Source organism: Eptatretus burgeri, chromosome 9 (genome assembly GCF_056783735.1).
Source record: "Eptatretus burgeri isolate ZD-2024b chromosome 9, Ebu_testis_v1, whole genome shotgun sequence".
Classification (NCBI taxonomy): domain Eukaryota; kingdom Metazoa; phylum Chordata; class Myxini; order Myxiniformes; family Myxinidae; genus Eptatretus; species Eptatretus burgeri.
The window spans coordinates 21,951,429-21,972,968 of record NC_140969.1 but is presented as its reverse complement, the minus strand read 5'-3'; the positions used below and the strand labels follow the sequence as shown (position 1 = coordinate 21,972,968).

Here is a 21,540-nt window from a genome sequence, read left to right as displayed (position 1 = left end):
CATCAAGAAAATTTTAGTTTAAGCACAGATTCACCTGTAAAATAAACGAAATTTTCACCAAGAAAATTTTAGTTTAAGCACAGATTCACCTGTAAAATAAACGAAATTTTCATCAAGAAAATTTTAGTTTAAGCACAGATTCACCTGTAAAATAAACGAAATTTTCATCAAGAAATTTTTAGTTTAAGCAAAGTTTTATTATATAAATATGGTGAATACAACATACTGCGATGTTTGTAATCACGAATATAAACATTATAGAAAACACCTCCGAACCAACAAACACACATTTAATCTATTTCACAAAATATCCCCTCTTGAGTTGGAAAGAAAACATTGTGATACCTGCTCAAAGGATGTTTTGAAGAGTAGTTATAATAGGCATCTTCAATCACAAAAACACAAGAAAAATGAGTTTAAAGTAAAGAGAGACTATTATATTGAAAACACTGATGGGGCATTTAAAGGGCATATAAAAATAAGGATTTTTCAATTTGGAGAACCCGGTCCATCATCAATAATTGAATCAATTGAAATAGTGAAACCTGATGTTGAAAAATTTATTAAAAAAACATTAAAAGAAATGAAAACTTTAAAGTTTTATATGGGAGTGAAAATGAATATGAAAAGACAAGATGAAGAACAAACTCCTTATATGAGGACAGATCTTCATTTTATAACATCATTTCAAGATTTTTTGAATAGTGGGGTTTATGAAGAACTATCAAGACAAGAGGAGGATGTTGATAATACAGTGGTAGGAAGTGGATTCAATATTAAAAAATCATCTTTTTAGATGTACACATTCTAAAATCAAACCCTCTTAAAGCTTCTTCTTATATTGAATTACCAAAAGAAATAAAACGAAAGAAGGCAGTTGTTAATATTAAGAATAATGATAATAAATGTTTTCTCTGGTCTGTTCTTGCTCACTTACATCCACCAAAATGTAATTCAGAAAGAGTAAAACAATATATGAAATATGAGAATACCTTGGACATTAAAGATTTTAATTTCCCAATGCCACTAACAGATATTCCTAAATTTGAGAAAAAGAATAATCTTTCTATTAATGTATATGGATTAACGGATACAAACAAAGTTCAAATATTAAAAATTTCAAACAACTATAAAAATGAAGAAACACACATTGATCTTTTATATTTTAGTGTTGGAAATAATTCACATTACACATACATCAATAATTTATCAAGATTAATCTCTTCTCAGGTATTCAGAACAGCAAACAAAATATATCCTTGTAAGCGATGTCTTAATTCATTTCATACAAAAGAACGATTAGAACAACATTCAAAATATTGTAGTAATCATAAATCAGCTGTAATTACAATGCCTAAACCTGGTGAAAAGATTTCTTTTGAAGATTATAATAAATCTATCATGCACCCATTTGTGATATACGCTGATTTTGAATGTATCCTTAAAAAGATAAATACTGCTTCTCCTAATCCAAAAGAACCATATACAAATAAATATCAAAAACATATTCCTTGTGGTTTCTGTTATTATATCAAATCATCTGTTGGAGAAAAGTATAATAAACTTGAACAGTATAGTGGAAAAAATGCTTCACAAGAGTTTGTAAAACGATTAGAAAAGGATTGTATAAGACTAAGTAAATTAATGAAAGAAACAAATGAACCGATGAAATTAACCATAGAAGAAAAATTAGAATTTAGAAAGAACAATATCTGTCATATTTGTGAGGAGGAAATTGAGGAGTCTAAAGTTAGGGATCATTGTCATCTTACTGGTAAATATAGAGGTCCCGCTCATTCCTGTTGTAATCTTAATTATAAATTACCTTCTTTTATTCCAGTCTTTCTTCACAACAGCGCCAACTATGACACACATCTATTTATAAATGAACTTTCAAAAACACCAGGGAATATTTCTGCCATAACAAACACAAGTCAAAAGTATATTTCATTTACAAAAATGATATTCACAAAACCTATAACTCGTATAAGGTTTCTTGATTCTTACAAGTTTATGGGAACACCACTAGCCAACCTCGCATCAAATCTAAGCTCCACGGGCTCTTTTCCAAATCTTAATTCATTCTTTCCAAAAGAGGAAATTCTAACTAAAGAGGAAATTCAGATTAAAGAGAGAATTCAAAGTAAAGAGGAAATTCTAATTAATGAGGAAATGAATGAAGAAATTCTTACTGAAGATGAAATTCTAATTATACAGAAAATTCGAACAAAGAATGAAATTCTAACTAAAGAGGAAATTCTGATTATAGATGAAATTCTGATTAAAGAGGGAATTCTAACTAGAGAGGAAATTGAAACAAGGAATGAAATTCAAAGTAAAGAGAAAATTCTTACAAGTAAGGGAATTTATCCTTATGGTTATATGGATTCATTTATGAGATTTAAAGAAACACAACTTCCTTCAAAAGAAAGTTTCTATAATAACCTTTATGAAGAAGAGATAAGTGATAAGGAATATAAACACGCACAAGAAATTTGGAAATTATTTAAGATAAAGAACCTTGGAGAATATCATGATTTGTATCTAAAAACAGATGTTTTATTGTTAGCTGATGTGTTTGAAGCTTTTAGATCACTCTGTCATAATAAAAATTGTTATGGATTAGATCCTGCCCACTATTTCACAGCTCCTGGTTTAGCTTGGAGTGCAATGTTGAAAATGACAAAACAAGATATAGATTTAGTCAGTGATGTAGATATGCTTTTGATGATTGAGAAGTCTAAGAGAGGTGGAATATCACAAGTATGTTCAAAAAGATATGCTAAAGCAAATAATAAATATCTTCCAAATTATGAGAGTGAAAAAGATAGTAATTATTTGATGTACTTTGATGCTAATAATTTGTATGGATGGGCAATGTCTCAATCTCTGCCTTATGGTAAATTAGAGTGGGTGGAAGAAAAGGATTATGAAAAGGCTTTGATGAATATTGTTATTTCTTCTCAAGAGAAATTGAATGGCAAAGAAGAAGGTTATTATTTTGAAGTTGATTTGAAGTACCCGAGTGATCTTCATAATAAGCATAAAGACCTTCCTTTTGCATGTGAGAAAGAAACCCCAAAGAAAGAATGGTTCAGTGATTATCATAAAAGTTTTAATATTAAAGGCAAATCAACAGAAAAGTTATTAACAACATTCTATGATAAAGAGGGATATGTTTTGCATCAAAGGAACTTGAGACAATATTTATCTGCTGGGTTGAGAGTAGCTAAAATTCATAGAGTTTTAAAATTTAAACAAAGTCCTTGGATGAAAAAGTATATTAAATTCAATACAGATATGAGAACAAATACAAAAGTAAAATTTGAAGGGGAATTCTATAAATTGATGAATAATGCTGTCTTTGGAAAGACAATGGAGAATGTTAGAAACAGGCAAAACATTAGATTTGCAACATCTTGGAAAGAAGCTTCTAGATTGATAAATAAACCAAGTTTTGAGAGAGAAGAGGTTTTTTTCAGAGAACTTTTCTGCTATTCATATGAAAAAGGAAAGTATTGTCATGGATAAACCAATTTATATTGGAACAGCAGTTCTTGATTTATCAAAGATATTGATGTATGATTATTTGTATAATGATTTAAAGAAAGAGTATGGTGAAAATGCTTCATTGTTGTATATGGACACCGATAGTTTTATTCTAGATATAAAAACTGACGATGTTTATAAGGATATGAAGAAAAACATTGGAGTATATGATACAAGTAATTTTAGTAAGAAGAGTGAGTTATTTTCAAAAAAGAATGAAAAGGTTATTGGTAAGTTTAAGGATGAGTTGGGTGGAAAAGTAATGAGTGAGTTTATTGGATTGAGAGCAAAGGCATATGCTTATAAGTATGGTGATCAGATTGATAAAAGGTTAAAGGGAATAAAGAAATATGTAATAAAGAAATCAATAACTTTTAGAAATTATTATAATTGTTTGATGAATAAGAAAGAAGAATATAGGAAAATGAATACAATAAGAAGTTATAAACATAAGATATATAGTGAAGAAGTAAATAAAAAGGCATTAGGAGCCTTTGATGATAAGAGATTTATTTTAGATAATGGAATAGATTGTGTTCCATATGGATATTGTATGATAGAGTGTATAAAATAGATTGTGTTCCATATGGGTATTGTATGATAGAGTGAATAGAATAGATTGTGTTCCATATGGACACAAGTTTTAACGATGGGAAGATGGGTTAGGGTTTTTAAGGGCTTCCGCCGCGTTTTTCACAATATATAAATGGTCGAACCAAGTATTAGTCAAACTAAAGAGTGGAGAAAATCTCAGTCTTGGTATATAAATGGAAAACATAATGAATGTGAAAAATATCAAATAAGTCTTATTGAAAAAATATCTAAAACAAAGGTAAATAAAACAAATATGCGAATCAATTTAAAAACCAATAAGTTAGAGGATGTAAAGAAAATAATAAATATGTTTGAATGGACTGAAAAATTTGATGGTTATCAATTGAACAATGGAAAAATAATTTACTACAATATCAAAATGATATGCAACTCAGGAGGTGGTCAGATGAGATCATTAAGAGAAGTTTATCATTTCGTAATGGCACAAAAGGGGTATCTTAAAAAATATAAAGATTCAAATGTTTTGTTTTTCAATATTTTAGATGGGGATTATTGTGCAAAGAAAATTAAACTATTGAAGGAATTTGAGAATGAACAAATGTTTATAGGTTCAATGAGTGAGCTAAACAATATGCATTGGTTATTTGATAAAGAGTGCCCCGAGGCTTAGACGTTTCAGATATTTCTTTAGAATCACCTTTAACAAATCTTTATCTTGTTGTATGGGCTATTTGAATAGAGAGCCCCTAGGTTAAAAGGGGAAATAAAAAAATGACCGTTTTTACAGCCATTTTTCCCTGCTGTGCAGGGGTTTGGCTTTTCTTGAGGCAATGTTTTATGGCCGGATGCCCTTCCTGACACCAACCCTGGTCGCCTCTTACGACACACAGGGATATGGTACACCTATTCTAACCGGGGCATACACCGGGACCAGTACACTGGCACTCATTTCGCCGACCTCGGAAGGATGGCAGGCTGAGTCAACCCCTGGTGTTAATTCAGCAGCCAACGGGATTTGAACTCAGGACCCTGGGATCCCAAGCCGCCACCCTAACAACTAAGCCAACACCAGGCTCCAGGTTAAAAGGGGAGACAAATAAATATACCTTGGGCTAAAAGGGGATTTATTTTTTCAGGGGAAAAAAGAAAAATTTCATGGCTGAAAATCCCCCATTCATTTACATGGGGAAAAGTGAGCCAGAACCAGTATTCTTACCCTACTTATATATATATATATATATATATATATATATATATATATATATATATATATATATATATATATATATATATATATATATATATATTGTTGTGGTTTCTGCCGCGTTCAGCGTGCGGACGACCGCTTCAGCCCAATTGCGGCCGCGCGCCCGCCGAAGGCGACAATCCAGTCGTGACTTTCCGGACCAACGCCGAAATCCAGTCACGGATGCCTTAACGCACCATAAACTAGCCAATTATTCTGTCCATGCGCTACAGGGTCGATTGCCGAATAATTATCGATGTACCTAATTATTCGCACGAACAGAAATACCGGGAGTTTATACCTCGACGGGACCTGCACGAAAACAAGCCGCTTAAGCAGCTCATTCCGTATGCGAAGCCGAGCGGTTTTAATTCGCCAGATCGCGTCGGACCAAATTTCCTTTTAGCGGCCTTAAAAGCCCGTTAATATCCCGAACGCACCATGGCAGTCAATGGAGAAAGTGACGCAACGAGCGGGTTGATATTCAAACAATGGGTATTTATTTCCACCCTCGGCACGTAAGCAGTCAATGGGGGGATGGGGACAGGACACGAGCAAAAAGCCTATAGCCGAGTTTTATCAGAATGCAAGTATGTACAGGCACTTAACAACAATTCTACTTAAAGACAAGGCACCACAGACTTTCATACAAAAACCCAAGAAAGAAAAGACACGGGCTCGTAAGCCTTTAATATTCCTGAGAGCCGGGATGACCGAAAAGCTCCGAGAGGCCGGGCAGGTTACCTCGCCACCCTGGTGGCGACTCTGGTCTTCGTGATCGGCGACCCCTGGTGTCTCCGTTCGGTCCGGTGCGTCGCGAACGTGCCAGTCACTTGGGCAGCTTGACGAGCAGCTTGTACGGCTGCTTGGTCGGCCTCGGTGGTCCGGCGTCGTCGTGGCCCATTTTTACGAGCCTGGCCGGCGACGCTTCGGAGGAGCGAACAGGTCCCTTGCTCTTTCAGAGTTGATGCTCCTCTAGACCCCATTCACTCCTCGGCATTGCCCGACCATATCAGGGCTGTCTGTCTGGACCCCCACACTCCTATGCTGCCGCTAGCTCCGATGACTCCAGGCTCCACTGGTGAACGACCCGTCGAACAACCACCTCCGCTCGTCAGCTTCATCACCAACCAACTAACCAACTCTGACACGACACCGACCGACTCCCCTGTCAGCGTCCCAACGCGGCTTTTTATAGCCCCGAGGGGAGAAGCTGCCGAAGGTTTCGCCCCCCCCCCCGTAATCCGCGCCTTCCCCCTTTCACCTTTGAACCTTCACCCCTGGCTGGCCCCGCCCCTCTCACTTCTGATTGCCCAGCTCCTTCACAGGGTAAGGCCATTCTGATCCGATTTTGCCGTGAAAGGGGCTGATCACACGTGGACTTAGTTGAAATCGCCCTGCCTGTCGCAGCACGAGTTCGCACCGACGGCACTTTGCCGCTCTCGAGGATGTTATGATGTTTGTCGAGGAGTCGATGTGTTGTGGAGATGATGTGGTTGTTGAGTTGTTGTTGAGGAGATGTTGTTTGTGGAAATGACGTGGTTGTTGAGTTGTTGTTGAGGAGACGATGTGTTTGTTTAAAATAAAAGATAGAGAAAGAATAACGGCTAACTCAAAGATGTACAGCCCGGCACACGAACAAATTCCCGTTTTACATTGGTGGGGGAATCTCACCTGGAACACACACTTATCGGAATAACTGATCTTCGGGGAACCTGAATGGTGTTCTGTGAATTTCCACCACCGTAACTATATATATATATATATATATATATATATATATATATATATATATATATATATATATATATATATATATATATATATATATATATATATATATATATATATATATATATATATATATATATATATATATATATATATATATATATATACATATATACATATATATATATATATATATATATATATATATATATATATATATACACACACACATATATATACACACACATATATATACACACACATATATATACACACACATATATACATAGTGTTACGGTTGTGGAAATTCGCATTATACCATAAAGGGCCCGTAGGTGAGATATCTCTAAGTACATGTGTAGTTAGCCCAAAACCGTTGTATAGAGGGAATTTATGTGATCCATTCGGGCTGCGATCCTTTGAGTTAGGCGTTTTTCTTTTTCTATCTTTTATTTCAAACACACAACATTTCAACAACCACGCCATCCCCATCACAGCGCCAACCACACTGCAACCACGCCACCTCCTCCATCTACGCTACCACATCTTCGCCACTCGACATTCAACAGGCTCCGTGCGGTTACGATCTCCGCGGAGGAACAAACAAAAACCAACAAGGATGCTCGGTGGGCTTTTCCCGCCTGTTTTTCCCGTCTGACTTCCCCGCGCTTTGGAGTGGAGGAAGAGCGATGCAGGTCAAAGGTCAGAGGTCATGTAAAGGTGGAGCCGAGAACGGGGCGGGGCGAAGGGCGGAGCCCAGGCGATAAAAGACGGACACGGGTAGGTGCAAGGAGCGCTTTTTCTTCCTCTTCGTCTTGGCTGGTGGTTCGGTTGGTTTTTGTGGAGAGTTGGGTTCTGGAGTCGGCTGAGAAGAGTTGCGGGAAGAGGCAAAGGAGCTCGGGTCCAAGGCAAGAAGGACGGCGGTCGGCGACGAGGTTACGGTGTGGGGAATCGCTCGTCTCGTCACGGGACCCAAGCCAGCCAGCCATTCTCCTCCCCCAGGGCATCAACAATTCCCCCTTCCCCCCGCGCTGAGATAGTGCAAAAGGGGGCCCCGTTCCCACCCCACTCCAACGTCGTGCCAACAAAACCCGCCAAGGAGCACGGAGTCGGGGTACAGCCGCGCGGCCACATTTGCGGCTCGCCCGCCAACGCATCACGAGGACGTGGGTAGGACCCCCCCCCCGGTCTCGCGGACCTGGCCGCTCCTCCAGGTCACGCGCACATTTGGCCTACAGGCCTGTCTGCCCCCTTGTCTATGAGGGTGGCTTCTTTCCTTTGCTTTGGTGTAAATGTGTGTTGGCGCCGTCTGTAAAGTAAAGCTGTATAAGTGTTGCCATGTGTGTGCGTAGTCGGTATTAACTCTGTGTCGTTGTTGCTTTTGTTTTGGTTGCTATATGTGCATTTTGACTGTATGGCTGTATATATGTGCTTTCCGTGTGCCAGGAAATAAATGTGCATTGTGTGAACTGTTTTCCCGTTTCGCTTCGTCTTTTCTCCACTGATTCTCCATCCTGCTTCACGTAAAGGGTTCGTAGCGGGTGCAAGATCCCGGTAATTCATCTGAACCGTCGAGGTCGACGATAACACCGCTCGGTTATCCCGATAGTACGGAACGGGCCGCCCAAGCGGCTCGTGTCCGGAGTCGACCTGCGGCGAGGTACGATCGCCCGGTTTACCATTCACGTGGGTACTTAGGTAGGTCGAGTTTCGCGAACAACCCTATCCTACGCGGGTTGCCGAATGGCACGTTTGTGGTGAGGTCGAAAGGCCCACCCATGACTGGCTCCGGGCGATAGTTCCCAGAGCGTCACGACTGAATTGTCCGTCCGGTGGGCGACGTGCGCGATCCGAGTTACGTGGCCGTCCGCACGCCGGCGGGCGCGAATTCGCAACACTGGCGTCAGGTCGTGGGATACGAACCCATCCCCTGCCTCGCAACACTGGTGTCGGAGAGCGGGAAACAAACTCTCCCGTCTCCCAACTAAATTTACGGGACCGGATCAAGGGTGAGTGGAGCGACCCTCCGTGTTCCATTAAATTACGAGCAATTTAAAATTAATCTCTTACGTGAAATAAGATGGCCTTTCAAGGCGAGCGGGTGCCTGGGGTAGAAATGTATATGTGTAGAATCCATGGTCCAGGATATTCCCAGGAATATGCCTCAGTAATTCCCCCCACAAACAAACCCAGAGCCCGAAACGGGTGCGGCAACGGCCGCGGTATCTGACACCTCCCCTCCCCTCCTCCGAAACCCTCCCACGATCCCTGCCGAAACGGCTCACCCAAGCGCACCTGACATGGCCCAGTTATTCGCGATGCTGGCGGGAATAAATAATAAAATGGATGACATGGAAGCGAATACGCAAACACTGCGGGGTGAGATGCAGCAAATAGACCGTGGCCTGCAGGCAGGCATAATGGCAATGGCGAGGAGCGAAACGCGGGCAGTGGAGCTCATAATGGCGACGCCACGTGCTGGAACATACGAGCTGGGAGGGAGTGCAACGTTTGTCAGGCCCGCGGTGAAGGCGGGAACAAAAAAAATAATTCGGGGGACGTGTTGGACGGGACTTGTAAAGGTGACGGAGAGAGCAACAGTGACGGTGACCAAGAGGGAAAAACTAATTGGGGTGACGGAGACGTGCACGAGAGAGATAAGACACGAGGTGAAAGGAATTGGGAGGGAGAGAAAAGAACAATTAAGACGGAAAGCAAGGATGAGGTACGTGGCGATTGTGAAAGAGCAAGGAGTGAAACAGAGGGAAGGACGGGAGCGACTTAAGGAGAAAGCAAGGTTGACCTACGTAAAGATAAGGGAAAGACGCCAGAAAGAAGCAGAGACTAATAGACACGAGGAGACGACGGAAAGAATAAAATGTATAGAGAAGCAGGAGATGGGAACGATAGAGGGAAGATAACACGATCCAGACGGGGTTAAAGACGCACGCACACACACACACACACACACACACACACACACACACACACACACACACACACACACACACACACACACGGAGTTAGTGGAGGGCAATGAGGGGGAGCTCGCGGAGCGTGTAAGGACTCGGTGCGAGCAGCTGGATGGCCTCCTCCAGGAACGAGGGGAGGGAGTTTGCCCCCTTGAGGCGGATCACGACCAGGTGGGTTTGGTTGTGCTTTGCGAGGTCGAGGGGAGGAATGCTGTGGACAGGTGCACGCCGAGCTTGGGGGGGTATAGAGGCCCCGGAAACCCTTCGGGTGGCACCAATCCCCAGTGTGGTTGTCCCGGTGTGTGGTGTAAGGTGTGAGTGCGATCCCGTGTGTGAGTGGTGTGGTGGCGAGTGTGCCAGGATGCGTGCTTCCCAGCACGCCGTGTGGGAGTGAGGCACGGTGTGTGAGTGAGACACCGCGGGTGAGTGCCCCCGCGTGTGTGAGTGATATGGTGCGTGTGAGGGAAACGGCACGAGTGAGTGAGCGGCCGAGTGTAAGGAGAGGGACAGCATGTGTGAGGTCGCTGTGTGTAAGGGAGATGTCGGTCGGCATGCGTGAGCATGCAGCCGCGTCTCCCGGCATGAATGTGATGGAATGGAGTGTGAGCGTCGTGACACGCAGGTGTGTGTGGAGTGAATGGCGACGACAATGACAATTGAGAGACAAGGGCCGGGTGGCGGCCGTAGTTTCAATGGAGACCGCGCCGGGTTCGCACAGCGGCGAGCGCGAGATCCGTGCTGTGCAACGCACGAGGCCGCCACGTGCTTGCTTGCGGGAGTGAAGCCCGGTCCAGAAACGAGTGCGGTGAATGTTTTCGATCCCGCGACGGACAAAGTTTCGGCAGGATTTTGGATTTGGAATGGATGGGTTCTCCACGCGGGCGGGTGTGTTAAGCTCCAAGGGGCAGAGCACATGTGTTCGCGTGGGGAACCCCTCGAGACGTGAGGCTTGTGTTTTTTTTATGCGCCGGGAGACGTCATGGCTGCGTGTATGGTTGGAATCCAGCAGGAGGGTGAATCCCTGCCGGATGGTACCGTCCAAGAGGGACGAGGGACGCGAACAACTGCCATGACGTCACGCCAAAGGTGCGCGGCTGTGAATTGCCACGCTGGTGCGCAGGTTGCGAGTTGCCGCGCTGGTGCTGAGCGAGAAAAAAAAAAAGGAAGCCTCGCTTTCGGGTGAACAGGATTCCCTGGGCAAGGGGTGGAAGACCCCCTTGGCCTTGGTACAGGATGGCACGAGTTAGGGGGAAGGGTTAGCTTAGCTGGACCGGCTTCATGGGGCAGGGGTAAGTCCTCATGGGGCCCGTGGAATGGATTAGGTAGAGGGATTTAGATGAGATTTAGGATGGGAAATAATATTTTAGGATTTGGAGGACAGTGACAGACTGGATGTGTAGAGGGGATGTAGCTTTGCTACGTAGTGTTAAAAGGAACGTGCTATAGTTTAAGGGATGACGTGGGAGCACGAGGTAGTTAGGGGAAGTAGTCAGCAGGATGGCAGAGTTCAGCGGTGTGTGTGTTGAAGAGTTGGTGAGTTGAGTGGAAACATGTGCTTGGTGAATGAGTGAGGCCAGCGGGTCTGAGTGAATGGAGTGATTGTGGAATGCATGGGGGGAGGAGTGGCTCCCGCCCAAGAGACCCCGGGGTCAGTGTGAAGTGAGTTTGCTGGGTTAGTTAAATTGACAAAATGGAGGTCGTTTTGTTGTTGGTGGGAAAGTAGGCTCAAAACCCATTTGGAGGGGTGCAGGAGCCCTGTTGACGGGCTGGGAGCGTGGCTGTGAAAGGTGAGTATCGTTGAGTGGGTACCCCGGGCACCGGGCTAGTCGGCCGTGGTAGGCCAAGGGCCCATGGGGGCCAGGATAGCATAGTGGGCACGGGTGCGCCTGCATGATGCAGGGGCCCGGGGCACCATTAGCTGCGTGGGCAGTGCTTTGGGCACGGGCACCCAGGGAAGGGGCCCGGGGCACCAGCCTGCCACGTGAGCGTTTCAGGGGAGTTGCCAGGGAGGGCACTCCCCTGTGTTTAGGGAGCTGGTAGGCTCGGAGGCAGTGTAGTGCCCGGGGGTGCCATCGTCGGAGAATCGGCAGAGGGTCGTGCCTGCCAAGGGAGCCACGCGTCCCAGCCGTGAGACCGTGTGAGGGCACGGAAAGAAAATTGGGGGGCGAGGCCCGAAATTGTGAGGACACCAACACAGGCGACAGGAATCTGGGTTGTTCGAACCAATAGATTAAGCGAGAGGTACTTGTTGAAAGCCCCGGGGTAGTTTAAAGGTTAATGGATAGGGTAGATTAGGAAGTGTACCCCTCCACACCATCCATCCCTTCGCTCTCGTTGTGGGCCGCTGGACCCACTTTGGGTTAAAGATCGCTGAAGTCTGGGGAGGACATCCTGAGGCTTCGTTGGGCCTCGACACAGGACGGTAGCTCTCCCTTATTCCCCTCCGGGAAATGAACGTAGGGGTTGGGAGTAGGCTCGGGGACGATAGGTTAGCCGAACAAGGACGATAAAGGGAGTTAGGGGACGAATTATAGTGGAGAAGTAAGGAAAAAAATTAGTTGGGGCTAAATTGGGTTTTTACAAATTAAGTGAGTGGGTATTGACAGTGACAGGCAAAGGCGATAGGTGGGAGGAAGACAGGTAGGTAGGTCTGAGCCCACCTTTCGAGTGGCCAGCACCACCGCACTCCCTCCACCAACCTGCACTGCACGGCGAGAGGCCGGCCAACTTCGTCTGCGGCTGTGCTTCAAGGCCTGTGCCGGTCGGATTGTCCGCCGGCTGTGTTCGCCTGCAGCGGCCCTGTTATGCCGGCTTTGTATGCCTGTTCACCTTTGCCATGCCATGCCCACTGCCCACATCATCAGTTTGCCCCCGTTCAATTTTGCTTTGCTCCCCTTGTTCATTACCATGTGCGCCAGGATCGTCGTGCCAGCTGCAAGAACTGTCCTGTTTGCAGCTACAACACGGGCCTGTGGTGGCGGCCCGTGCGCCGGTTCACCGTTGACTTTTGTTTTGCTTCCTGCAGAGTCCATAGATCCTGGGCCATGGTTAGTGTAGAATTTGTAAGATGTACTGTAAATATGAGTGCGCCCTCAGCATGTATGTGTTAGCGCCGGCAATTTTATGTAAGTCGTCTGTGTGAGTGTGTTTGTTAGTTAGTTACTCAGCCCTCAGGTTATTTATTTTGGGGACACGAATGCACTGAATGTCGCACTCAGGGATCCGAAGGTAAAACATACTAGGGGAGAACTACACATGATGGCACACGAGAATTTGACGACTCGGGACGAGTCTGTAAAAAGGGGAGAGGGTAGTGTTACGGCTGTGGAAATTCACAAACCACCATTCAGGACCCTCAGGTGAGATATCTTCATAGGTACATGTGTAGTTAGCCCAAACCCATTGTATAGAGGGAATTTATGTGATCCATTTGGCCTGCGATCCTTTGAGTTATGCGTTTTTCTTTTTCTATCTTTTATTTCAAACACACAACATTTCAACAACCACGCCACCTCCACCATCTGCGCGACTACATCTTCTCCACTACGTCCACTTCCGAACGGCAAACAAAGGCGCATAAGAGGGAACTGCGAGGATGCGCAGGTTTCCCCGCCTGTTTCTTCCGTTTGACTTCCCCGCGCTTTGGTGTGGGGGAGGTGCGATCCGAGCCAGGGGTCAAAGGTGAGAAAAGGTGGGGGCCTCTTTTTGGGGGAATAATTCTCTGGCTCCGAGCCAAAAACTGACTCCCTCGGCCCCCGGTTGGAGCGGGGTGGAGGGAAAGCGTGAGGGAATGCCCTTTTCGGGAACCCTCTCAAAGGAAGGTGGAGCCGAGAATTGGGCGGAGCGAAGGGCGGAGCCCCGGTCGATAAAAGACTGACACGGGCGGGCACGCCAGCGCTTTTTCTTCCTCTTCGTCTTGGCTGGTGGTTTGGTTGGTTTTTGTGGAGAGTTGGGTTCTGGAGTCGGCTGAGAAGAGTTGCGGGATAGGCAAAGGAGTTCGGGTCCGAGGTGAGAAGGACGGCGGTCGGCGACGAGGTTACGGTGTGGGAATCGCTCGTCTCGTCACGGGACCCAAGCCAGCCAGCCATTCTCTTCCCCCAGGGCATCAACAATTCCCCCTTTCCCCCGCGCTGAGATAGTGCAAAAGGGGGCCCCGTTCCCACCCCACTCCAAGCGTCGTGCCAACGAAAACCGCCAAGGAGCATGGAGTCGGGGCACAGTCGCGCGGCCACATTTACGGCTCGCCCGCCAACGCGTCACGAGGACACGGGTAGGACCCCCCCCCCTGGTCTCGCGGACCTGGCCGCTCCTCCAGGTCACGCGCACATTTGGCCTACTGGCCTGTCTGCCCCCTTGTCTATGAGGGTGGCTTCTTTCTTTTGCTTTGGTGTAAATGTGTGTTGGTGCCGTCTGTAAAGTAAAGCTATATAAGTGTTGCCATGTGTGCACGTAGTCGGTATTAACTCTGCGTCGTTGTTGCTTTTGTTTTGGTTGCTATATGTGCATTTTGACTGTATGGCTGTATATATGTGCTTTCCGTGTGCCGGGAAATAAATGTGCATTGTGTGAACTGTTTTCCCGTTTTCGCTTCGTCTTTTCTCCATTGACTCTCCATCCTGCTTTTCACGTAAAGGGTTCGTAGCGGGTGCAAGATCCTGGTAATTAATCTGAACCGTCGAGGTCGACGATAACACCGCTCGGTTATCGCGATAGTACGGAACGGGCCGCCCAAGCGGCTCGTGTCCAGAGTCGACCTGCGGCGAGGTACGATCGCCCGGTTTACCATTCGCGTGGGTACTTAGGTAGGTCGAGTTTGGCGAACAACCCTCTCCTACGCGGGTGGCCGATTGGCACGATTGTGGTGAGGTCGAAAGGCCCACCCGTGACTGGCTCCGGGCGATAGTTCCCGGAGGGTCACGACTGAATTGTCCGTCCGGTGGGCGACGTGCCGCGATCCGAGTTACGTGGCCGTCCGCACACCGGCGGGCGCGAATTCACAACAAAAAAAAAATATATATATATATATATATATATATATATATATATATATATATATATATATATATATATATATATATATCATCATATACTGTATACCAGTGGTTCCCAACCTTTTTCAATAGACAGACTACCTTGGTATTTATATTTTTCCTTCGGACCACTTACCCCTTTTTTCACAACAACATTTTAATTTTTACGTGCATATACCAGACTAATCATGATGTCATGCACAACCGGTGTTTGTGTGTTGTCTGTGAAAAAGCAGACCCTTCTCAATGTGTTCATATTGATGCTTTAAAATGATGAGTATGAAACGTAACAATAGTGGTATTGTTGCTTAACATTTAAATGATACGAGTACATGGAGTTAGTAAAGTATGAATATCACTTAATACTTTTGTCTTTTTTGTTTTTGTGGGATAATGTATCAACAGGTTAAGGGTATTCCCATGTGTGGGAATTGCAGCTCCTCTACTCGCGAAGGTTTTTCTTATTTTGTCAATTTTCATTCATGCAGAAACTGTTGAAGGAGAAAAATATTAGGATTAGCTGAAATATTATCTCAAACATGTCGTTATATACAGTGGGGAGAACAAGTATTTGATACATTGCCGATTTTGCAGGTTTTCCCACTTACAAAGCACGTCGAGGTCTGTAATTTTTATCATCGGTACACTTCAACTGGGAAAGACGGAATCAAAAAAAAAATTCGGAAAATCACATTGTATGATTTTAAAATAATTAATTTGCATTTTATTGCATGAAATAAGTATTTGATGCATCAGAAAAACAGAACTTAATGTTTGGTACAGAAATCTTTGTTTGCAATTACAGAGATCAGACGTTTCCTGTAGTTCTTAACCAGGTTTGCACAGACTGCAGCAGGGATTTTGGCCCATTCCTCCATACAGGTCTTCTCCAGATCCTTCAGGTTTCAGGGCTGTCGCTGGGCAACACAGACTTTCAGCTCCCTCCAAAGATTTTCTATTGGGTTCAGGTCTGGAGACTGGCTTGGCCACTCCAGGACCTTGAGATGCTTCTTACGGAGCCACTCCTTAGTTGCCCTGGCTGTGTGTTTCGGGTCGTTGTCATGCTGGAAGACCCAGCCACACCCCATCTTCAATGCTCTTGTTGAGCGAAGGAGGTTGTTGGCCAAGATCTCGCGATACATGGTCCCATCCATCCTCCCCTCAATACGGTGCAGTCGTCCTGTCCCCTTTGCAGAAAAGCATCCCCAAAGAATGGAGTTTCCACCTCCATGCTTCACGGTTGGGATGGTGTTCTTGGGGTTGTACTCATCCTTCTTCTTCCTCCAAACACGGCGAATGGAGTTTAAACCAAAAAGCTCTATTTTGGTCTCATCAGACCACAGGACCTTCTCCCATTCCTCCTCTGGATCATCCAGATAGTCATTGGCAAACTTCAGATGGGCCTGGACATGCGCTGGCTTGAGCAGAGGGACCTTGCGTGCACTGCAGGATTTTAATCCATGATGGCGTAGTGTGTTACTTATGGTTTTCGTTGATACTGTGGTCCCAGCTCTCTTCAGGTCATTGACCAGGTCCTGCCGTGTAGTTCTGGGCTGATCCCTCACCTTTCTCATGATAATTGAGGCTCCACGAGGTGAGATCTTGCATGGAGCCCCAGACCAAGGGAGATTGACTGTTATCTTGAACTTCTTCCATTTTCTAATAATTGTGCCAACAGTTGTTGCCTTCTCACCAAGCTGCTTGCCTATTGTCCTGTAGCCCATCCCAGCTTTGTGCAAGTCTACAATTTTGTCCCTGATGTCCTTGGACAGCTCTCTGGTCTTACCCATTGTGGAGAGGTTGGAGTCTGATTGATTGAGTGTTGACAGCTGTCTTTTTTGCAGATAAAGAGTTCAAATAGGTGCAGTTAATACAGGTAATGAGTGGAGAATGGGAAGGCTTCTTAAAGACAAAACTAACAGGTCTGTGAGAGCTGGAATTCTTACTGGTTGGTAGGTGATCAAATACTTATTTCATGCAATAAAATGCAAATTAATTATTTAAAAATCATACAATGTGATTTTCAGGATTTTTGTTTTAGATTCCGTCTTTCACAGTTGAAGTGTACCTATGGTAAAAATTACAGACCTCTACGTGCTTTGTCAGTGGGAAAACCTGCAAAATCGGCAGTGTATCAAATACTTGTTCTCCCCACTGTAGATGATATTTATGTGATTATATCTAATGTTTTTTGATAGGCAGCTTCACAAGATTTATCCAGATATCATGATTGCAAACAGGAGTGGTAATGATTGTACAGTTGCTGCACATCTGGATGTGTTTGTTAGAGTTTGCCAGAATGATTTTAGTGTGTGTATATCATAAAGTTGATGATTTCAGTTTCCCTGTCGTCTTGCATACCTTTCCAGGTAGCAATGTACCAATTAAAATGGGTTACAATATCTTTTCATCTCAGCTACTTAGATTTGCAAGAATTTGTTCAGTGAAGGATGTTTTTGTGGAACGTGTTGAGAAGGTTTGATCCATCATGTTAAACAGGATATTTGGCTGATCGTTTGATCAGGTCTTGTGAGAACTTCTTCAGACTCCATCGTCACCTTTGATTTAAGTTTTGTTAGTTCCTATTGCATTGCATTTGATATAATGAAGTAATGATTTTAGTGAGGTAAATTATTTAATTATTATGATTGGGTATATATATATATATATATATATATATATATATATATATATATATATATATATATATATATATATATATATATATATATATATATATATATATATATATATATATATATATAAGGTTGCGGACCCGGGGTCGGGGCAAGAAGACCATGCGGAGGGAGGGGAGGGGGGAAGCTGCCTCGGGTTCCCACCAGACTCTCCGGAATCGCAGGCCGTCGCACACAGATAGCTCCGTGATGCGGCGGGTCGCGAATCGACCGTGAACGCCAATAACTCAACCACGTGGCTTAGGGTCCTCCGTCTAAAGGCCCAGTCACACCTTGACGTTTTAGCCAGCTTATGCCGATTTTTGGAAAATTTGTCTAAAACGCTGGTACACGTCGAATACGTTCTGGGTAAGTTTTGATAACATTGAGAGCACGCTGAAAAACACTGCCATACGTCGTTGTACGCTGGCTTTAAACGTTGTACTTTTTGGTTGTCCTCAAATTTTCCATGTTTGAAATTTTAAGACTTATGCCAGCGTATGACTCGCACGTTCCGCATAACGCTGGCCATAAGTTGTAGGCACATCATAAGATCGTTGACACACGTTAGTTGTAAGTTACTCATAAGTCGAAACACGTCGAGGTAATGTTTAGCGTACCCGAAACTTATTTCTAACCTATGAGTTACGTGTTGTACTCACGTTACGCGATCGGTGACACACATCGACACACGTTACTTGTAAGGTGCTCATAAGTCGAAACACATCAAGGTAATAGTTAGCGTCAGTGTTCCAGACTTCCTGGTTTTTTTTTTTTTTTAGTTTTTTTTTTTCTTCCTTCCTTTGGTATGATGGTGATTTTGACACTTCGATTTCTAGTGTGGTTATAATATATTGTAATTAATAGGCTGCCGCTCAACGATTTAAATCATAACCACACTGTACACTGAACACCGTCATACCGAAGAAAAAAAAACCCGGGAGTCTGGAACACTGACGCAAACCATTACCTTGACGTGTTTCGACTTATGAGCACCTTACAAGTAACGTGTGTCGATGTGTGTCAATGATCGCATATCGTGCGTACAACTTATTCCCATCGCATGCGGATCGTGTGTCATACGGCAAGTACGTCGTAAAAGTTTCAACATGTTTAAAATTACAAGATGTACTCCATTTAATACGACGTATGGTAGCGTACTTTAGCGTTCTATTCACGTATACCAAACTTACCCATACCTTATTCGACGTGCGCCAGCGTTTTAGACGCATTTTTCAGAGGTCGGCATACGCTGGCAAGATCGCCAAGGTGTGACTGCGATGTTGACACTTCCATTTCTGCGGCGGTTATGATTTGAATCGTTGTGCGGCAGCCTTTTCATAACCTACACCACGTGATCGTCGGCGATACGTGCAGCGCGCTATGCATAAGTTAGACTATCGTTGGGCATAGGTTGTGAAGGCCGACAACAGGTTCAGCATTCGTTGGTATAAGTTATCTATAACACAACGAAACGTTCTGTGTCCATTACTAATACGTTATGCATAAGACCAAGTCGTTATGAATACGTCCGAATCTTTAAAAAAACATCAAAAGTTCAACGTAAGCCAGCGTTTTACATACATTTTAATACGTTGCCATTGCTGGCTAAAACGTCAAGGTGTGACTGGGCCTTAAGGGAACCGGTTACCTAAAATGGTCATGTGATCTAATTACCGGGGGACACGTCCTCGGTACACCTTGTTCAATCCAGGTCACCTTCCCGTTAAAGATGCAGTCGAGCGTAACTGCCAAGGACATACCGGCTAGAAAACAGATCGTTAGGGAATAAATACAGAGCAGCACCACCCCCCCCCCCCACATCTCTTTGCCTCCATTTGTCTCCGGCAGTGTCCGTTTGTCTCCGGATGCTTCCTGGTGGTGGAGTGCAAAATAGGGGGTGCGGTGTCGTGCCAGAGGAAACTGTGATTGCGAGTCAGTAATGGATGCTCTTTTGTGCGTGCAAAGGGTACAAGATAGAGGGGTGGAAAGAGAGAGAGAGAGAGAGAGAGAGAGAGAGAGAGAGAGAGAGAGAGAGAGAGAGAGAGAGAGAGAGAGAGAGAGAGAGAGAGAGAGAGAGAGAGAGAGAGAGAGAAGAGAAGAGAAGAGAAGAGAAGAGAATAGAGAAGAGAGGAGAGAAGAGAAGACAAGAGAGGAGAGGAGAGGAGAGGAGAGGAGAGGAGAGAAGAGAAGAGAAGAGAAGAGAAGAGAAGACAAGAGAAGAGAAGAGAAGAGAAGAGAAGAGAAGAGAAGAGAAGAGAAGAGAAGAGAAGAGAAGAGAAGAGAAGATGTGTGAGGCAAAAGATTCCTCACCTAGTCGTGCATAGGTCTGCTAGTGTAGCGTGTACCTGTGTGGGATGCTCCGCTTGAGCGTTCCCACCTCAAGAGTTGGCGCGTTATCTCTGGTTTAATCACTGTGCCGGGGCTCGTGGCAACATGCACTCCGCACTGGCTCACCGGAAGAAGAACGTCTGTCGCACATCAACCACGGGTGAAGAGCCAGCGATGGACAGGCAACGAGGAGCAGTGAAGAAGAGAGGCGAAGAAGAGGTTGAGCAGCTCCACGATCTGCCTTTTATAAGCCCCGGGCGGAGGGTTGGGTGACGACCCGAAACGACGCGCTGTGACCTGAATCCCGCTTCTCTATTGGGCCACAGTGGCGCGAGCCCTGCTCCGCCCCGCCAGGCTCCCGAGGCCAGAAGCGGTCTCATTCGCACATCCGGCATGACACGGTCCGGAGGTCCTGTACCAAACTCCCGGATTGCTCTTCCCGCGACCCCCCCCCCGCCCCGCTGCCAGTCTTGCCATGTTCTGGTGACTAGACGAGGGTCATATCAATCCCGCGTGTTCACCCAAGACATTCCCGGCGAGACACGGCTAGCGCCATTAACATCCGCCGCCCATCCCCGCATCACGCGGCACCCTGAGCCGTACAGCACGCCTCTGTTTAGTGGCGAATTGTATCAATACAGAGCTATGAGGAGGTGCGGGAATATTTTTCCCATGTGCGGGAGGTGTTCATAGTCGAGGTGGTGAGTTTTTGGTGAGCAAGGTGAGATGCCGTTGGAAATTGGTGCTCAGATTTGAATGAAATGGCACGCCATGCACGTGCTTTATAATGAGTTTGCTCTTATTGTGATTCTCTCATGAGAGGTTGCGTGGGGTCTTTGTTATTCATAGAATCATATTGTGGTGTGTTTGCTTACTTGTTTGATTTGTACCATGGCTAAAAGGAAAGGGTTGGAATGTAAATCAGAATAGAAGATAGAGATATGATCTGACCTAGCTGTAAGACCCACGCAACCCACTTCGTCCCGTTAACCCACGAGACATGAGTGGAAGATCTGACTGCACGAAGACTAATGAAATAAATGTCTGGGGATCACTGTATGTTGGGTGCTATTGCCTTAGACTCTAAGGCAATACAGAGGTACGAGGAGGTGGGGGAATATTAATTACTTCGTACCGCACCTCCTCGTACCTTAGGCTAAGAGGCATGCGGTTTTGCAGAACCGCAACAATGTATTAGCAAATACCACCCATCGCTTTGCTGACGGAAATACTAAAGGGGGGGTGGAGAAAAAGAGGAGGCGGGGGGGGGGAGAGAGAGAGAGAGAGAGAGAGAGAGAGAGAGAGAGAGAGAGAGAGAGAGAGAGAGAGAGAGAGAGAGAAAAGAGTGAGGAGGGAAGGGGAGTGAGGAGGGAAGGGGAGGGAGGGAAGGAGAGTGAGGAGGAAGGGAGGGGGAGAGAGGAGGAAGGGAGGGGGAAGAGAGTAAGGTAAGA

The 21,540-nt window shown here is 45.0% G+C and overlaps 1 protein-coding gene across 9 annotated transcripts in view; it reads left to right on the top strand.

The window, feature by feature from the left end:
- The window catches only part of HEMK1 (HemK methyltransferase 1, mitochondrial release factors N(5)-glutamine), a 68,898-nt gene that overhangs the window by 29,151 nt on the left and 18,207 nt on the right, over positions 1-21,540 (top strand). The window lies entirely within an intron of this gene.